Source organism: Rhamphochromis longiceps, linkage group LG16 (genome assembly GCF_057381845.1).
Source record: "Rhamphochromis longiceps isolate RC_006_pf linkage group LG16, R_longiceps_female_GT1.1, whole genome shotgun sequence".
Taxonomy (NCBI): Eukaryota; Metazoa; Chordata; class Actinopteri; order Cichliformes; family Cichlidae; genus Rhamphochromis; species Rhamphochromis longiceps.
In genome coordinates, this window is record NC_140572.1 from 36733309 (window position 1) to 36752725 (window position 19417).

Sequence of the window (19417 nt, forward strand, 5' to 3'; positions counted from 1 at the left end):
ACACACACACACACACACACACACACACACACACACACACACACACACACACACACACACACACACACAGAGAGAATAAGGCATTGGCTGGAAATTTAGCATTACAAATAATGGAAATTAACAGCAGGTCTGGCTTGCATGTCTGTATGGAAAGGGGCTGTTTTTTAATTAGAAGATGTAAGCAAACAAATATGTGCTTGTGTCGCCAAATGTGCATTGTGTGTCTGTATTCGTGTGTGTGCGTTTGGGGTCGATTCAGATGCGAATGCTTGTCGAGCCGTGAGGTAGATGTTTGCGGTTTAGGAGTGTCTGCTCAGCGGGAGCAGCAGATGACGAAGCCAGACATAGCTGGCCATGATGCTTCATGATTTTCTATACTTTTTTACGCCACCACCTTCACCCTGGGATAAATGAAACAGTCCTTAGGAAGTTCTCTGCAGGGTGCCTTCACCTGAGCCCCGCGGGGGAAGGCCTCATGTTGTGAAACGCGGCGATCAGAGTCTTTTCAAGATGGCCCTCTTCGCTTCCTGACAGTTCCTCCTCGCCGGGCACCCAGCATGAAAATGAAGACTATTTAGGAGGCGCACAAGGAGGACGGTAAATGTCTCCTCTTGTCAATAGCACAGCCCAGGTCGGAGCGATCCCTGGCTCTCAGAGATAACGTATCTATTCAACTTAAGATATCTTGCTTTAAAGACGTGCTCAACCATAAAATAGGCACCAGCAAGAGGCTTATACTGATCAAAACTGGGACAGCAGAGGCCAAGATATCCAAACCTCCAGGTACTAAGTGAAATCAAAATCCAGACTGTGCTGTATATAACATATAAAATATATCAAATAAGTGCCTGCATGCTTTCTAATGACCAGCAGGGGCGTTTTATTGCAAAAGTAAACCAATAAGTGTGTTCACTTGTTTTTATTGTAACAAAAATGAATAAATCAATAATAGTCGTTATAAAAAAATATAAAATAACACTTAAAAATCGAAGCCAAGTTCTTTGAATGATGAGGAAAAAAACAACAACAGCTAAACATCGACCACTGACATGAGTCGGTGTCGTCTTGGTCGCCTAAAGACCCCAACAGTCAACGACGCTGATGACTTTTTAAAATTTGTTTTTACTGCACAGCTGCAACATATACACATATTTGCACGGCTTACAATGAATCAACCTGACGCAGAGGAGCAGGGCTTGTGACATTCAGCTGAAATGGGGGTAAATGGAGGAGATGTAGCAAAGGAAAGGGGGAAGAGTGCAGGATCCCCCGGTACTTGAGCAATTCTAAAAATAGAAACACTGGAGCAGATACACCGAATGGGAAAAAAAGACATGAAAAGGGGAAGAGAAACTGCGAATATCCACTGTGTTGTAAAGCTGAATACCAGGAGTGATGTGTGCTGGCATCATGCGCCGATATAACTGACACCGCTGTTTATGAACTCTGTCTCGTACCGAACACGAAGCCGCTTCATTTCTCACTGACAGGTAATGTTACCCCTCATTTGGCCACCATCACTGGAGGGACTCCAGCTTTGAATGAGTCCTGTAGTCAGCAGATGTCACCTTATATATAATACCGAACGTGTCTCGCATGTTCCAAACATATTTTTTTTCTTTTTGTTAACTAGATTGTCTCCACAATAGATGACGAGAGCGTAGTGGTACATTTCTACAGCAAAGCACTAAAAAGCTTCTTTTGCTGAACTCACCGTTGTGCAGAGAACTCTGAGGGACAGCAGCTATTTACCACACGCCGAACCTGAAGGAGAAAAAAGAAGATTATTAATAAAATGTGTGACATGTAAAGGTCCTGGACACATTTCTGCTGCATCAGTCTCACACATATCTAAATAGCTATTAAAAATACTGAGATATTACGGTGATGTTGTGTCCAGTTAAAACAAACAGCCCATTTGTCATCGTCGTGTTATGGACTATAGTGTCACGCACAGAGTGTATTACTTCTTAAAGAGAGCTGACGTGACTTCTTCTGAAGAGATGCTGGAAAATCATGCCGGAGCAGAAATGAAACAAATCAAGGTCAAGAATCTCTCCCGGCATCCAGCACAGTCACGGATCACCACGGCATGTGAAGAAACTGCCCGGCCACCATCCCTGACCCCGCCCCGGGCGGCTCACTCGACTCTGACCAGCAGCGAGACACAGCACAGCAGCAACGAACAAACAGTGGCAAGAAACACGCAACACATCCGAGGAGACTTGTAAACAGGGAGCAGATGCTGAGCCGTTGTCCAATCGCATTAGTAACTGTTAGAGACAGAGAGGTGTCCCGAAAACAACAGGCAGAGTTGACACTAGAAAGGTTAGCATGGACTGAAAGTGAATGGCAGGCTTCTAAATGAATTAAAGTTACTCGTCTCACACTTCCCTGCAAACCTGTCCTTCAACAGTGACAAAGAGCGAAAAGAGCAAATGCCACAAAGTTTAAGAGTCAGTAACACATTTAACGCTGACACCAGGAAAAGTGCATGAGGAATAATGCTCTCACACAAGTTCCATTAAATGTGTGTGTTAAGAGTAACACTGTGGCTGTTAACCCATAATCCACTTTATGAAATCACTGCAATATCATTTATACTTTACATAGTAGGGCTGCACGATTAATCGTTAGAAAATCGCAATCTCGATTCATACTTATGTGCGATCTCATTTCCAAATGACAACGATTAAAAAAAAAAATTGACGACGACGATTGTACCGCATTTTGATCCGGGACGTAATCTGCATGAAAACAAGCGCTCACTCTTCCTGCTCAACAGATGACAAGGGCGGAGCCTTATACCACGTGATACAGAAGCTGGCTGCTAAAAAAACAACAGAGAAGACATCAGGGATGACGAGAAAGTGACAGGAGAAAATCCGTCCCGGTCAACCACCCAAACATCAATAACGGGAACCTTATACAGCGCTTCCCTATACACGTCGAACTCCCGCAGGCACAAAGAAATTACGGAGGCTATCACTTATCACCTGACCAAAGATATGGCTCCCATCAACACTGTGCAAAACGGGGGATTTAGGAAAATGATCAACACCCTAGACAAACGCTACACAGTGCCGTCCCGCAACTATTTTTCTATTGTTGCACTACCTGCTCTGTACACGCAGTGTCGAGCAACGGTGGAGACGGAATTTCAAGCAGTACAACATCCACCCATCCACCCATCCACATTAAGGGGACGGCTGTGGAGCGTGTGAGCAGCTTCAAGTTCCTGGGAGTCCACATCTCCGAGGATCTCACCTGGACGACCAACTGCTCCAAGCTGGTCAAGAAGGCTCACCAGCGCCTCTTCTTCTTGAGGACTCTGAGGAAGAACCACCTGTCCTCAGACATCCTGGTGAACTTCTATCGCTGCACCATCGAGAGCATCCTGACCAACTGTATAACAGTCTGGTACGGGAACTGCTCTGCCTCGGACCGGAAGGCGTTGCAGAGGGTCGTGAAAACTGCCCAGCGCATCGCCGGAGCACCACTTCCTGCCATAAAAGACATCTACAGGAAGCGGTGTCTGAAAAGGGCTGGGGAAATCATCAAAGACCCCAGTCACCCATCACATGGATTCTTCACCCTCCTGCCCTCTGGGAGGCGCCACAGGAGCCTCCGGACTAAGACCACCAGGTACCGGAACAGCTTCTTCCCCACAGCTGTCAGACTCCTGAACTCTGCCTCCTGACATCTGACCCACGTTAAACTCATGGACTGAACATACACACACCCACAATGGACAACTGTACCCTCAAACACACAATAATAACATGGACTGAACCACCACTCACAACCACTAGCACTTTATATAGCCTCTGTAGAAACTATCTACACCCTCACTTATCTTAACTGCACTACTGTATAGCTCTGTGTAAATAATCATTCTGTACATTCGATAATTTTTTATCCTACAACTGTTTACAACTTGCATAGTTCCCATTTCTGTATAGCTGTATATCCCAGATTCTGTAAAGTTATTTATTTCATATTCTGTATAGTTTTTCATATTTATATCCTGTTCATATCCTGTACATAGCTTGTACTCACTACAGCCTGTACATACTTAGTTATAGAATATTCACAACATACTTCATACCGTGTACATTATAACATACCATAATAGACCCATTTCTGTAATATACTCACATATCTATATTATTGCTAATATATATTGTAATATATCTATATCACTAAAGCACTTCTGGATGGATGCAAACTGCATTTCGTTGCCCTGTACCTGTGCATGTGCAATGACAATAAAGTTGAATTCTATTCTATTCTATTCTATTTGCGGCAACGACAAAACGTGAGACATTTGTTGTTTTTATGTTTATTTATTGTTTTTATGTTCAGTCTCAACTGTTACGAAGTTGATGTGCAGTTAATAAGTGCAATAAATATTTATACTGGAAAAGAAAATCGTGAGAGAATCGTGATCTCAATTCTGGGCCAAAAAATCGTGATTCTCATTTTATGCAAAATCGTGCAGCCCTATTACATAGTATATAAATTTGAATAATTGTGAACTCTATAGTCAAAATTACCGGTTACAAATGCAAACCAGCATTTCTTTGTAGCTGGAGCTTCACATTATGAGCATTCATTATAGTCAAATAATGAAGCAGTCGCAGGTACATCAAAATGTTCGTCACCGACTTCGTGTTTTTAATGTGTCTTTAAAACAAGACAGCCATCATTTTTGCATTTTTTGACAGCAGATCAGTTTGAAATATCGCACAAGCGATGGAAGAAGAAGGAGCAGCCTAAGTTAGCTACTAGTGACAATCTGCACATCAGGCTAAACAACTTTCACTGCACACTGTTTGCAGACTAACACCATGTGCATGTGCAGGACCAGACAGCAGCTGCTCAGAGGCTGACGGGACACACCAATTATTAGTTTGTTCCGGTATCCCCAAATTTCTCTGACCTGATGGAATAAAATATATTTGCCGTCACCAGCAAACCCATGTTTACTTATTGTCAAATCACTAACACCCAACAAACCAGTTACACAATGAAACATGAACTATTAGCTGTGCATTTAAAAAAGACTAAAGGGGGCCTCTGGATATCTGGAGTTTTGATCTCCTCCATACCCGCTTCACACCCTGGAGGACGGGGCTGTGGCCCCCCCACACTCCCTAGCAGATCATTACATGGAGAAACCTTTGGAATGCAAGCATGCTGATCCACACAGGTATGCACACATGGGTATTCACAGACGCGGACTAAAGCTTTCTTGGCTGCTGCCTCAAAGCACACTGTGCGCTGTCTATCTTGCGTGCTGCACAATATCGTTTATTATTTAGTAAATATTGATATCTATGGCTAGCTAGTTTATTGTGATGGTGCTTTGTTTTCTCTATTATTATGTTGCTCTTTGTTGTTTGCTGTCTCCTCTGTTTGTTTTTTTTGTTTGTTTTTTTTTTTCTCCATACAGGTGACCCAGGAGTTCTTTTTTTTTTTCTCTCTCTCTTCCCCCCCCTTCTCACCGTCTCTTCTCCCCTTTGGTTTTCTTTCTTTCTCTCCCCCTCTTTCTCTCATTCATTCCCCCTGTCCTATTTATTAAAAAAAAAAAAAAAAAAAAAAAAAAAAAAAGACAAAGGATGAACTGAAGCTCTGCCATCACGTAATGTCGCATACTGCTGTTTCTGATGTCATTTAAAAAAAAAAAAAAAAAAGACTAGCTGGGTCTGTATTGTGGACCACGTGGTATCTGCTGGGCATACGTGCAACTCAGTCTATGTGTGTCATACTCATATCTGTATTCAACACAGTCGCCAGGATGCATTAAATCTCTCTGAGCTTCCTCAAGGAGCCATCTTCCTCCAAATTACACTCAGTTTCCTCCTCCTAGGTTCTGTGCACCACCACAGACTTCCTTAGTTCAAGAGCTAGAACAAAAGCATAGCATTAGCTGTTTAGGAACTGCAGCATTTTTTATACACGCCCTCGTTTTCAGAAGCTCAAAAGTAATGGGACAAACTACTTTTATATACTCGGATGAAAATCCTTTGCAGACAATGACTGCCTGAGGTTTAAAACCCATGGAAATCATCAAATGCTGTGTTTCCTCCCCTGAGATGCTCTGCCAGGCCTTTACTGCCGCCTTCAGTTGCTGCTTGTTTGTGGGTGTTTTTGTGGGTTTTTGTGCTTTCACTTTTTGTCTTCAGTAACTGAAAAGCCTGCTCTGTTGGGTTGAGATCAGGTGAATGATTTGGTCACTGAAGATTCTCCCTTGAGAAACTCCTCAGTTTTGTAGCATTTGGATGAATCTGTGCAGAGACTACAGCCTCGTAAGTAACGTTTACAGGGAGTGCAGAATTATTAGGCAAGTTGTATTTTTGAGGAATAATTTTATTATTGAACAACAACCATGTTCTCAATGAACCCAAAAAACTCATTAATATCAAAGCTGAATGTTTTTGGAAGTAGTTTTTAGTTTGTTTTTAGCTATTTTAGGGGGATATCTGTGTGTGCAGGTGACTATTACTGTGCATAATTATTAGGCAACTTAACAAAAAACAAATATATACCCATTTCAATTATTTATTTTTACCAGTGAAACCAATATAACATCTCCACATTCACAAATATACATTTCTGACATTCAAAAACAAAACAAAAACAAATCAGCGACCAATATAGCCACCTTTCTTTGCAAGGACACTCAAAAGCCTGCCATCCATGGATTCTGTCAGTGTTTTCATCTGTTCACCATCAACATTGCGTGCAGCAGCAACCACAGCCTCCCAGACACTGTTCAGAGAGGTGTACTGTTTTCCCTCCTTGTAAATCTCACATTTGATGATGGACCACAGGTTCTCAATGGGGTTCAGATCAGGTGAACAAGGAGGCCATGTCATTAGTTTTTCTTCTTTTATACCCTTTCTTGCAGCCACGCTGTGGAGTACTTGGACGCGTGTGATGGAGCATTGTCCTGCATGAAAATCATGTTTTTCTTGAAGGATGCAGACTTCTTCCTGTACCACTGCTTGAAGAAGGTGTCTTCCAGAAACTGGCAGTAGGACTGGGAGTTGAGCTTGACTCCATCCTCAACCCGAAAAGGCCCCACAAGCTCATCTTTGATGATACCAGCCCAAACCAGTACTCCACCTCCACCTTGCTGGCATCTGAGTCGGACTGGAGCTCTCTGCCCTTTACCAATCCAGCCACGGGCCCATCCATCTGGCCCATCAAGACTCACTCTCATTTCATCAGTCCATAAAACCTTAGAAAAACCAGTCTTGAGATATTTCTTGGCCCAGTCTTGACGTTTCAGCTTGTGTGTCTTGTTCGGTGGTGGTCGTCTTTCAGCCTTTCTTACCTTGGCCATGTCTCTGAGTATTGCACACCTTGTGCTTTTGGGCACTCCAGTGATGTTGCAGCTCTGAAATATGGCCAAACTGGTGGCAAGTGGCATCTTGGCAGCTGCACGCTTGACTTTTCTCAGTTCATAGGCAGTTATTTGGCGCCTTGGTTTTTCCACACGCTTCTTGCGACCCTGTTGACTATTTTGAATGAAACGCTTGATTGTTCGATGATCACGCTTCAGAAGCTTTGCAATTTTGAGACTGCTGCATCCCTCTGCAAGATATCTCACTATTTTTGACTTTTCTGAGCCTGTCAAGTCCTTCTTTTGACCCATTTTGCCAAAGGAAAGGATGTTGCCTAATAATTATGCACACCTGCTATAGGGTGTTGATGTCATTAGACCACACCCCTTCTCATTACAGAGATGCACATCACCTAATATGCTTAATTGGTAGTAGGCTTTCGAGCCTATACAGCTTGGAGTAAGACAACATGCACGAAGAGGATGATGTGGACAAAATACTCATTTGCCTAATAATTCTGCACTCCCTGTATTTACGAAGGGCCTGACACAGACCAGTGGTCACATTAAATAATATTAAATGCCATTAAAACAGCACATAAACAAGTTAAAATACAGAATAAATTAGACCAGTAAAATTATCAACAAAAAGGTTTTGAGTCCAGAGAGTTCGCTGTAACTGTAACACCCATCTTCAATCCGTGTACACTTTAGTATTCATCCCGCTGCTCCAATCACCAGTCACATCATCAATAAACATGTGGTGTCCCGGTTCCGCTGCAAAGCCGTGCATGACCATGCTGTAACATTTCCTTCACCGTATTTGATGGATAATGTGTTAAGCTTTGGATCAGGAGCTTTTCCACCCCACAAACTGCAGAACTTTCTATCTAGGAGAAAACAAGCGATCAACAAAAAATATGGTCTTACATATTTAATTCTCCATTTCACACGCCTCGTGAAATATTGGGTTGACGCTCAAGTCCCTGAAGGTCAGTGAAATACATTCTTCTCTATAACGAAATCAAACACCACGCCATTCTATGTCATGCCTATTCAATACACCCTGAATCAAATACTCCTCGTGCTCTCCATATTTACAAAAACACGTCTAACTTCTATCTGGTCCTCAGGACCCCGTATTGATTTATCCTAAGTAAAGCTGACTGTTACAAATGAATGACCTCGGCAGAATTTAGTGATCCCAAAACGTCAATACATGAGTAATGTCTGGGTCACCGTCGCATTGCATTGACTAATATTACCCACCATGTACACTCCATCCTTGGTTTCGTGCAATACAAATACAGTAAAATGCGCAGTAAGAAAAAACAAACACTGCATATCAAACTGGAGAATCTACGAAGTGTGTGTATAACAGCTTTGGTTTCTTTTTGTTAACACAGTGTAAGATTTGTTACATAAGCTGTGAGTCACCTTGTGTTTCCTCCCTCTTGTGTCTTATGACCGAGTATCACAACAGAGGAGGAGCAGAGGCTACACTAGCCATCGTGCCGCCTAGTCTCTCAGGGGGCGAGTGTATGCTACCGCTAATTTAGCAGCAGCAAATGCATCAATTTGAGTTTAAGAATATTCAGCTCCTGCTACTATCTGCTCTGGGGATTCTGCCTTGCCTCCTCCGCTAACTATCATGAGCAGAAGAGGAAAAAAAGATGTGACAGCACGGAGAACGCTGCTGGCTCTTGAACTGTGAGAATGTCTGAAATGAAACAATGCTTTAAGAAAGTGAAATCTCAGAGAAATGGAGGGTGATAACTTGAAATGACCCCTTCTCCCCACTAGCAGAAGCAAAGATGTGCAGCTAGGTCTCCAACAAACACGGCTCCTGATTCAGTGTTTTTTCTCTCTTCCTTGCATAGACTCTGCACTCTTAGTGATTACAGCTGTACTTTCCACATGAGCAGCCAGAAACAGAGGCAGATGTTACTCGAGATAAACCAAAGACAGGAACTGGTATGCAATTTAACGTTAACGAATCACGAACGACATCGGCAGGTTGCTGATTCCTAAATGCATTTTACATATCATACGGCTTAATTTGTGAAACAAACAAAGGCTTTTCAAGTGCCAACTGCTGTTAATGAAGCCTTCTGTACGCTAATCCAAACTTTGAACACAGTCCAATTAACCCCGATTCCACACTGAGAAAAAGTTCACTTGTATTTTAACATCACATTTACCAGAGGGCAAGACGCTCAAATCGGTGCTCAGTGATCTGTTTCTTCCTTTCAGTTAGAGAAGAGAGAGTCGCTGCCATGCACAAGAAAAGTGTAATAATATAATATTAATTCATCAGCAGGTTCACTAGTCATTTTAAAAACATTTGCATTCTCACTTCAGACCAAATTGCAACCTCTGGGGCTGAAAAATGAAGCCAAAGATTAAGTGCCAGAAACTGCAGCTTCTCGAAGCAAATCAATCCCCACAGAGACCCGAGTTCAAATCCCCGACTTGACAGCAGAAATAAACATGTTTGCAGACTGGTACGAAAACTGCTTTGGTTGTCAACACAGTAGCTAACTGGGGGGATGCTTTACCGTGAAGTCTACAGTTTACGAGCATACTCTGGATTGGCATAAATGCCACGTGTGTCTTATGCTTATTAGCCACGTGGACTGATTGGAATTCCAGAAACCACCAATAACTCCACGACACCGCTATCTTACAGCACCAACACATAAACGCCATTCATGCTTAAGATTGGTTGTTTATTTTATTCCATTGCACTCACACTCCATTACATAATCCAACTACGGAAAACACCCCACCCGTGCAACCCTTTCCCAACAGCGTCAGTGAGCGAGCTGTGAAGCAGCCTCCAGCTTCAATCATTGATGAGGAACAATGGAAGTTGGGAAACGTCTTTTAATTACATAACCTCTCTCATTGACCTCCGTGTGACATTTACTACCCACGATTCAGAAGCATCTGTAAGAGTTACCACTGGGTGGAAGCAGGTCAAAGTGACATAGTGGATAATGCTATGTAGGTGATAGATGACTGCAGCAAACTTCAGCGCGCTTCAGCATCATTATGCAGATGGTGTGACAGCCGACGGTTTTTTGAGGCTGTTTGCTGCCAAAAAGCCTTCACTTTTAAAGCTGAAGTCAGGGATTAGGATGAAAGTCACATACGAGGGAAGTGTGTGAGGGGGGAGTGAATGACTCACTCTCAAATACTCCAAATGCTGCTGCAAAGGTATCTTTGGGGAATTAGCATCTTGTCTCTCCTGTGGAGCTGCTCAGCGGACCATCGCAGATGGCTTTAAATGTTAGTTGCTGAGTCCGTGTGAAGGTGGGTATACGCGGTCAGCAAATCCACCCTGGTTAATAAATTATTTTAAGCTACGTGCAGCAGCATAAACCTTTCCACCCTTTGAATTAAAGAGGTGATCAAAGCTGCCCTGCTAATGTCAAAATATGACATGAAGAAACAACTGATGCAACACAGGGTTTCATATTTGACACATCAAGTCGAGTGTCACAATGAAATAAAGAACAACAAAGCACAGAGTCGAATCTTCCTTTTACAAAAATAAACTTCATGTCTTCCTAAAAACAGAACCAGTGTGTCCAAAGCTCTCCAGTGCCTATCTTATTTCCTTGTCCCGCCCAAATCTCTGCCCACATCCTTTCTTTTCCCCCAACCATCTGTTTTTCTTGCTTGCTCAGAGAAAAAAATGCCTTTTTTGACACCTCTGACAGCTTTGTGCATCTTGCCAGCATTCAAAGCGCCAAAACATCTCAGCCTAAACCCCACAAGACGCTACAGCAGGTTCAGTTTCGACTGATTCTCAGCAAAAAGTAAAGAAATAGTAATTAAGCCCAAAACTCAAACAAATTCTTTAAATATTACTAATGCAAATAAAGTCAGCATCTGAGGATTACATAAACAAATTCATTAACTGATAAGGAAGTAAAACAATCCAATTTTATGAACACCATAAATGAATCTCATTTCACTTAATCAAAATCAAACAGGCGATCTGTCAACGCACAGCTAACTGATCTGACCGCTGCATTTCCCCATCTCTGACTCAACCATTGCACCAAGGGGTATACCACAAAATAAATGAGACACTCTTGACATTTCAACAGAGGACAAAAATACAAATACTTCATAAATAATAGTCACCTCATCAAGAGAAATTATGCCTGAGAGCCACTTTTACATAACCCAGCGTGGCACGGCTTACGCACAATGTACTGTAGCAATGTGCAGACACACCATCAGTCTGATTAACCCTTTGGCTTGTAATGTAAATTATTCAGAGCCACACATTAGAATGGAAGCAACGCGCTGTTGTACTAAAAGAGGTCAGTGCTGTTTGACTGAGCACATTACTTACATTTTGACCTGCGGCGTCTCCGACAGCAACAGTGATTGCGCGTGTTTGCATCCATATATGTTTTACACATATTAGCTGCTCAAGGCATTAACAAAATGTATGTAATCTGCTCTTAGCTCTTCATCTGGACATCAGTAGTTAGTTATGCACAGTGACTTTAGCCCTGTAGTCATTTCAGAGTGTTTAAGCCTTAATTCTGTTACACTATAAGCAGTTGGTATGAACACATAGTAACTCAAATTTACAATAAAAAAATAAGAGTCCTATAATCTGCCATAGTGTAATACATCCAAATTAATTTGAAGATATCTTTATGAAGGTGAATATGCGGAATTTTCAGGCAAAGGATAAGATTTCTGGTACCTGGAGCTTTCTGGTTTATTCTGTTGTAGCAGTGTTGGCCAATCATATTGGGGCCTGCTTTGATTGCATGCAGGTAAATCATCCATGTGGACAGTAAAAAAGGGATTGCATCTGCAGAAATGGAATCTCACATCAACTACTGTCTAATAGTGATTTAGCTTTTATTTGCTCTTCAAAATTTATCTGCACTCGTACTAATCTCCAGACGCAACAGGAAGTCCTGGCCTGGATATGTGCTGACTGTACTGGAAACCCAAAAGCACTGTCCCCAAAGGCTAAGTCAGCAGATCAGAGGATGGACTGTTTCAGAAGAAATTATTATTATTATTTTTGTGCTTTAGGTGTCGTGGTCAGATCAGTCAGGTTAATATAATGGCAACATTCAGAAGAAGCCAGCCATGTCAGTGATCACCAGAACCTATGGCCGCAGCATCTTTTTTACCATTTCGAAGCATCAGTGTCACAGGGCTCTTACAGATGGCGAGATAAGCAGCTCCACAACAGCTACAAAGGTCTCTGAATCGCAAACAGGGCCCGCCACGTGACTCTAACACTGTAGGAACCAGTGCAGGATGAGAAAGGAGAGCTCTGGATCATTAAGAACAGTTCCCATAGGAAAGTACAACTTTTCCAGCTAGACATCATCCTCAGATTCACCTCTGCTAAGACAGCGATCACGGACTATTCTGTGTGAGGAGGGAAAGGAGACTGCCCGAGTGAAGAAGGAGTCGCACATAAAGCTTGCAAATGTACCGAAGGACAGTAAGGGCAATCATCCATCATATGGAAGTCAGCTGAAAGGCTTCAGGAGACCATTAACTCCGCATTTCCTAAAGTACCTAGGAATCCCTGGCTTCGGGCTCAGAAAGGTGCTTAAGGCTGTGGCAGATGAGGCAGAAGAAGGAAGCTTCTAGCACTGGTACAGAAGGAAGGACAGGACACAGAGGTAAATACAAGAGCCCTACAGTCTGTAGTGGGGAAACATGCCGAGAACTGTTCCACCACCTTGGGCTGTTCAGAGATGAAAGGAGTAAAATACAGGTTGACGGGTGGGCTCCTGGCTGACTACTGTACATCACACAGCAAAACCTAGTAACTGGCTAACCTGTAGGGGTCTTTTGTTTTGTTTTTTTGTTACTCAGACCAAATAGTTCCATTTAGCTGCTTGGTACTACAGAGTTTTGACCTCAGTACATAATAATGAAGTATTTCCACTATAAAACCTACAGTTTCCATAAAGCTGCGATGACTTTGAAGTTTGGCTGGCGTGTGAGTGCGGTGAACAAACCGCTTTGCTTGACATACAGCTTTATGGGGAGTAAAACCCACATCAGTCCACTATGCAGTTAAGCTGATGAGAGACAACAGAGACAGTGCTGGTCAGCGGTGAAGCCGAAGCCCAAAACATCTTGCAACAGCCTGTTTATGCATCTCTGCCACAAAAATCAACAGCTTCTGTGAGGTCCAGTTTGACTTGGATTCTTACAGACTCCTGCATGTTGGAGCTCTTCCCATCAAATGCTTTTGAGCTAAATACCACAGCAACACCCCATTACACTCGCTGCTCGTTTAAAACTTTCACTGTGAGATTTAACTCAAATGTGTTCTGACTGGAAGTCAACAAGTTTCTGATTAGCATGGTGTACACCTGGCATACACCACAGATGGGTTGAGTTAGCCAGCATCCTCTGTGGCCTGCAGGGTTTAGCGCTCGCTCTTCCTGTGCTCGTGCCACATGTAAACACACACAAACAAGGTCCTGAAGCAAATCAAGTGCAAATCACACCAGTCACCTGATGGAATTATGACTCTGTCTGGCAATATGTTAAGTCTACAGGTCAGAAACTTAACATTTATGTAACATTAAGAATGACTTACTGACTCACTAATCTTTTTAAAGTCTTTCCTCCAAAAGGAAAACATCTGATTACCTCCCCCAAGTTCTGTCACCTCACTATATATCAACAAAGACGTGGTTTGGTGACCATTAGAACCGTTTCTGGCTTTTTCCAAAGGCAGGTGCATCAGGAGAGACCACCCTCACTAACTTCAGAAACCAGCCCAAATCTAGTCATTTTGTTCTATAAGCAGGCCTGAAATATGACAGAATATATAATCATACTCCAAGCTGCAAAGAGTTAAAGCGTGCACAATACCAACATGTAAAATGTTCAAGGGCCAACACCCCTTTAAAGGGCTTTTATTTGGACACATTTTCCTTCAGAGTCATCATTTTTTCCAGAGGACACAACTCCCAGAACATAATATCACTCTGACAACCCATCAAAAAGTGTTCACAATGATATGTGGCAGCAGTGGACCGACTACCTCGGGATGGATGCTTGCTGAGTATACTCTGTGCAGAACAGGTGAGCTAACCTAAAAAAATGAAGTCAACAGGATGCTATCCAAAGTGGGGGTGGAAACCGTTCCCCTGAGTTTTCATAAAAAGAAAAGGTATGAGGAGAGACTTATCGTAAGCAGTAAGCGCTTCATGCAGGAGAATGCGGTAAATAAGGCTTCCATAATGCATTCAAGCTGTAAAAGTAATTAGTCTCTTTATTTTCTTTCTGCAATACTTTCTCGCCGAGCGCACCTAGTGCCTGCTTTTGCACAATTCTACACAAATCCATGAAATGAGGAACATGTTTAAGCAACCGAGTGCAGGAATTATTGATGTCATACAGTGTGAAGATCTGAGCGCATCTACGGCTGTGAACACGACCTCAACATCATGCAGAAATTCTATTTTTACTCCCCCCCACACATACATCAACTTGAATGAGACGGGAAGTTATATTCATTGTACTAAATTGCAAATGCACAGCAACAACGTTTCTGCAGATGTTTAACTTCCAGCTTCAGCTGGAATTGAAGGATTTACCAAAGTTATATGAAAGCATAAATGTTAATAAGCAGGGGGCCTAGTTCGGGGTGGGCTCTCCCATCAGACGAGACAACTTGATAAGATGTAGACAGAAAATCTGTTGGGAAAAAAAAAATCTTTTCACGATGGAAACTATTCCCCAAACAAGATCTGAGTACAGATGTGTGACGTTTCAAGGAAAACCTAAAGCAAACCCTGTTCTACGAAACGGCACGATAGCGACAATCCATTCACCACATCAATCCGACCCTCAATTGGAAAATTCCAGTCAACACTGGTGCGGCACACTCACAACAGAGTGTAAATTAGTGGTTCTCAAACTGGGCTATGGTTCCCCCTGAGGGGATGCACAGCCGTTGAAGGGAGGGTATACACGTTAGCGTGAGATGATTCATAAAGAAATGAATCAAACAAACCCATTCAGACACGCAATGCCATCAAGACATATAAATTTGTTAATGGATAATAACATTTTAGTCTCCACCTGATAATACATGACTATTTTACATACAGTGGATGGCGTTGGAATGAATCTGATTATAGCCACTTTAAGTCAAATCTAATTAAACCTTTATTAGAATAAAACCTTAATGTCGTATTGTGGATTTAACTGTTGCAAACCAACTGAATGATTATTCTGATTATAAAATGTTTGTTCACATATTTAGGGCACTGAGAGGAAACTGAATCATCTGCACAGCCTTACAGCATGGAGAATGGTGCCAACTGAACATATGGAAACTAGTAAGAGGGAAAGAACGGGGAGATGTGTTGTGGCCCGGCTATAGTGACGCATGTCTGGGAGACTATTTTGAAACAGCTTCCATTTACAACTCAACCCCACCCTTGCTTTTCCTGCCAGCCACGCAGGCCACCCGTTAGTGTCACAGACTCTCTCAACTGGGGTCCTGCACCCAGTCAACAACACAGTCTTTGTACTCACAGCTTACAACATTTTCCATCTGAGAAAGCCAGATTATAATGTGTGTGTATATAAGCTGCCCATGAGGCAAGCCAAATGTGATAGTATTTAATGATGCATGTGCTGCGTAAAAGTCACTGATTTCTTTATGTGTTGTTAGGAAAATGGGATTTATTCACACGTGTAAACATACATGAAAGGTATGGTATGACCACCTTTATTCTTCAGCACAGCCTGAACTCTCAGAGGCAGCTTTTACAGAAATTCCTTTAAGACGTCTTCAGGAATAGTTCTGCAGAGTTCTTCAAGAACCTTCAAAGTTCTCTGTCAAGATGATCCCACGCCGTTTCAGTCATGTTGAGGTCCAGGCTCTGAGGAGACCAGTACACGACTGATAGTGTTTCACTGTGTGTCTTTTACAAGACCCCAACACCACTGTCCATAATGCAGTCAAACCCTGACAGAGCTCCACCGTTCTTGTGTAATTTGGCATATCGCAACCTTTTCTCCCTGTTTCCCTTCCTTAAAATTTGCTTCATGACAGACATCCTTCCACTGAGAGCATTTCTGATGAGGCTTTAGAGAACGGCAGATGTTTCAGCCACAGGGTCAGATGCATCTCTCAGATCCTGTGGGTCTTTGCTGGATTTTTTCCATTTTTGTTAAAGACACGACATTCAAATACTGTTCATCTGCTGTAGATAGTGCTTAGCCCTCACATTTCTTCTTTCGTCCAGTTTCCTTACAAATTTTAAGGACACACTACCAGTGTAAAAAAAACACTGTTTTCTGCCTTACAAGCTTTTTTCATAGTTTCAGCTAAATAAATATATTTTGTGGGTGCTAGTGCATAAAGATAACATTTTAAATCAATTGTTTCTGTTAACAGAAAGTGGTCAGGTAAAAGGATTGGGACTGAAAATGGGCAAAAAGGGAGCCAATATCCAAAGAAAACCTTTAACTTATATATACTTATATTACAATATCTTGGAAGTGAAATATGAAAAATGAGGAGTGATTCAGGACTAGCACAGCACTGTCTGTTAACTCAAAATAAAAATATGAATCTGCACAGAGATGAAGCTCTGACAGATTTACGTCGGGCGATGTTTTATGTGTGTCCGTGTCAACTTTCCGACCTCGCCAAGATAATTCTCTTAAAGCAAGTGTAATACTGCGGGTTCTCCTGATCCGTTCGCTTCTTCTCCTCTCATCTCTTCTTTTCTCATTCATTTGATGTGCTTCCCCTGTAATCTTCCCAGGGCTGTCGACCTCACCGAGACACAGAGGACACGCTCAGTCATTCAGCCATAGCTTCTCATTCACACAGCAGAAAACGCTTTTCTTGTTCAGTGTGCTTAAGTGTTTGCCTCCGTCTCCACGTGTGTGTGTGTGTGTGTGTGTGTGTGTGTGTGTGTGTGTGTGTGTGTGTGTGTGTGTGTGTGTGTGTGTGTGTGTGTGTGTGCATTTTTCAACAGTTTAATTTGGCTGCGTGATATCAGAGTCGCCAGCTGCACAGGGAAAAGTTTCTACATCCAGTCCACTGTGTACTGAATTACAATTCTGCAACCAAGTGCCATACTCTACTCGGCTCTATTTTGTTACCCATGAATGGGAACTCAGTGATTCAGCAATGAGTGCTGGTGATTCAGTCGCTTAAAGGAGAATGTCACCCGTTTAAGAAAAATATGTTTCCTTCAGCTTCTCCAGAAACTGGAGGAAGTTATTGGAGCATGTCCAATAACTTCTTACCTCAGATACGTATGCGTCATGCTCCAATTTCAGTGCAACATCAGTCAAAGACGTGACATCAGGAAAATGAACGCCTTACATGAAGGTCTCCACCCAGGAACTTAAGTGATACCTACTTTTTTTAAACGTCTTTTAAAGTTGTACTTCTATACTGTGTGCACAGACACAATCTCTTCACATCACTGACATAACGTTTATTTTTAGATTGTTTATTCCATATTTTGCATCCTTACAACGTCTGAACTGCCAAACGTGTGAGACAAAGCCCCTTCTGTGTGTGTCATTCCCTAGCTGCTGCATTTTTCTGTTTGCTTGTTGTTTTGGTTCATGTACCATATGTTCACTCCTAACAAGAAATGTAGTTGAAATGTAGTTGAAAGCCGATAAAAATTGGTGGATGTTTGTGTTTTCTTAAAACAATCTGATATTTTTTTAGTAATCTGGAGAAACTCAAGATCCCAGTTTATTTTGGCACCTGTATGTCTGATTATGACATGAAACAGGCCAAAGATACCTGAGCTGTTTGTTACCTGACACAACAAACGAGAGTTTACATACAAGAAAAGCAGACATGCAATCATTGGTTAAATCCAAAGACTACCAGGGAAGCCTTGGATCAGAGAGGTCAGTGAGTAATTATTCTCCTAGAATAAAACACTGCTGCAGAGAAGCATTAAAAAGAAGGAACTTTACTCCATTACTGAAGCTCTTATGCAAGCAATGTGCATCATAGTATAAAAAGAAATGCTGAGAAAGAGCTTTCCTGTGGCGTAAGAGTGTTTCAGACCTATTATGGCCACGGGCTTTTATAAATTCTAACATGCGATGATAAAAACCATCACTCCTCCAAGTGCTTTCAAAGTCCACTCAGCCATGTCTGAGATATCACTTGTGACACCCAGATCAACAATGGAGAACGCCCTGGGCCAATCGGAGTAATTGTGGAAATGCCAGGATAGAGTTGTTTAAAAAAAAGTTTTAAAAAAAACACCAGCTCGTTTTACATTTTACCAGAAAATTGAAAAAACAACAACATTAGAAATGGAAAAGGGAAGGTAAAAGTTGTGGCATAGCGGAGCAAATGAGACCAGTGGCAAGTGACTAATCCCTCAGAGGGGAAATAAACCACCACAACACAACACATTATTTGTCATTAATGTCCAGCAGTCACACTCAAGGCATCCTCCCCAGCTGTGGGATTGTGACAGGGACAACCATTCATCTGGAAGTACACTCCACCAATGTGTAGTGCCTTGAGTGCAAACACATGCATGATAATTAAGTCAATTAATATCAATTAGTGAAACACACTGTACACCCTCGGCTAGGAGACGGTCACGTAGAGAACTTTGATTTGTACCTCAAAGCAGCACTTCTGTTCATATATTCACTAAAAGAACATCAATAATATGGTCTTTAAGGATATCGTCAAGCTGAAACTGTTCCGATCAAACCGCAGATCTGCGTGAGATGAGTCTATAAGCTCCGTTTGGGTAAATGAAATAAAGCCACATTTGGCTTCCTGTCCTTTCTACCTGAACCATTACCTGACAGGCCAAGTTAGTCTTTCTAATCCAAAGACACACACCAGACTGAACTTAGCCTAAAATTTAAAACTGATTAAATAAGATCTAAATAACAGCAGAATATTAAAACATTTACTCCAAAAACATCAACAGATACAGCTTCTTTCAGCTGCTCCCTTATTTACACTCAGTGTTGACTGTGTATGCTTGAGAACCCTTATTAATGCAACCCTCAAGGACCTTTCAG

General features: G+C 42.1%; 1 protein-coding gene across 1 annotated transcript in view; it reads right to left on the reverse strand.

Annotated features, from left to right (window-relative positions):
* adarb1b (adenosine deaminase RNA specific B1b) overlaps window positions 1-19417 on the reverse strand; it is a 126775-nt gene that overhangs the window by 76843 nt on the left and 30515 nt on the right. Inside the window, exon 2 of the mRNA XM_085383766.1 lies at window positions 1715-1764. The gene's annotated coding sequence lies outside the window, so the exon portion shown is untranslated. The remainder of the gene's footprint in view (window positions 1-1714; window positions 1765-19417) is intronic.